Here is a 736-nt window from a genome sequence, read left to right as displayed (position 1 = left end):
GGCCGCGGCGGATGATGTCGGGGCAGCGATCGTCGTGGGCCAAGTCCTGGATTGTGTGTTCGGGGCTGGCGAGTTCGCCCATCTCCAGCCGGGCAGCCCCGACGGCGACGACGCGGACCGCGACGAGCTGCGGCGCTGGGCGACGCGGCGCCGCGCCCTCGAACTCGCGCACGCCTGGCTCGCGGGGGCGGCGCGGACGGGCTCCGCGGCCGAAGCCGACGTCGCGACCAAACACAACAACCTCGTCTCGTCCGTCGCGCGCCTCGACGGGCCCGGCCGCGCGGCCGCGGTCGCCGCGATGGGTCCCGACGAGGCGGAGCATGTCGGCGCGGCCGTCGCCGTGCGCCTCCTGCTCGCGGACCTCTGGAACCCGCCGAAGCACCCCCGCCGCGCGCGGCTCCCGCTCTGGGCCGGGGGCGACGACGACGACTGGTGGCGCCGCCGCGGCCGCGACGCCGCGCTCCGCGCCGCGCCGGCGGCCGCGGGCGCGCGGGGCACGAGCGCCGGCGTCGCCGAGCTCGCGCGCCTGCTCTCGGCGCAGCGAAACGGCGGCCTCGCGCGCGTCGACGGCGGCGACGTCGACGCGGCGTTCGGTCCGCTCGTCGCGCGCCTCGGGAGCGCGCCGCGCGCGGCGGCGGCGGCGGCGCTGCCCGCCGTGCGGTCCTTCCTCGTCGACCGGCTCCGCCCGGCGCCGTCGCTGCTCCAGGCGGACGTCCAGGCCGCGCTCCGCGACGCC

The 736-nt window shown here is 80.3% G+C and overlaps 1 protein-coding gene across 1 annotated transcript in view; it reads right to left on the bottom strand.

Annotated features, from left to right (window-relative positions):
- The window catches only part of AURANDRAFT_38704 (hypothetical protein), a gene marked incomplete at both ends in the record, with an annotated part of 4181 nt that overhangs the window by 1266 nt on the left and 2179 nt on the right, over window positions 1-736 (bottom strand). The gene's annotated exons all lie outside the window — the stretch shown is intronic.

The sequence above is a fragment of the Aureococcus anophagefferens genome (assembly GCF_000186865.1).
Source record: "Aureococcus anophagefferens unplaced genomic scaffold AURANscaffold_25, whole genome shotgun sequence".
In the NCBI taxonomy this organism is placed as follows: Eukaryota; class Pelagophyceae; order Pelagomonadales; family Pelagomonadaceae; genus Aureococcus; species Aureococcus anophagefferens.
Note: the sequence above shows the minus strand (reverse complement) of the source record. Positions and strands in the feature narration are given on the sequence as shown.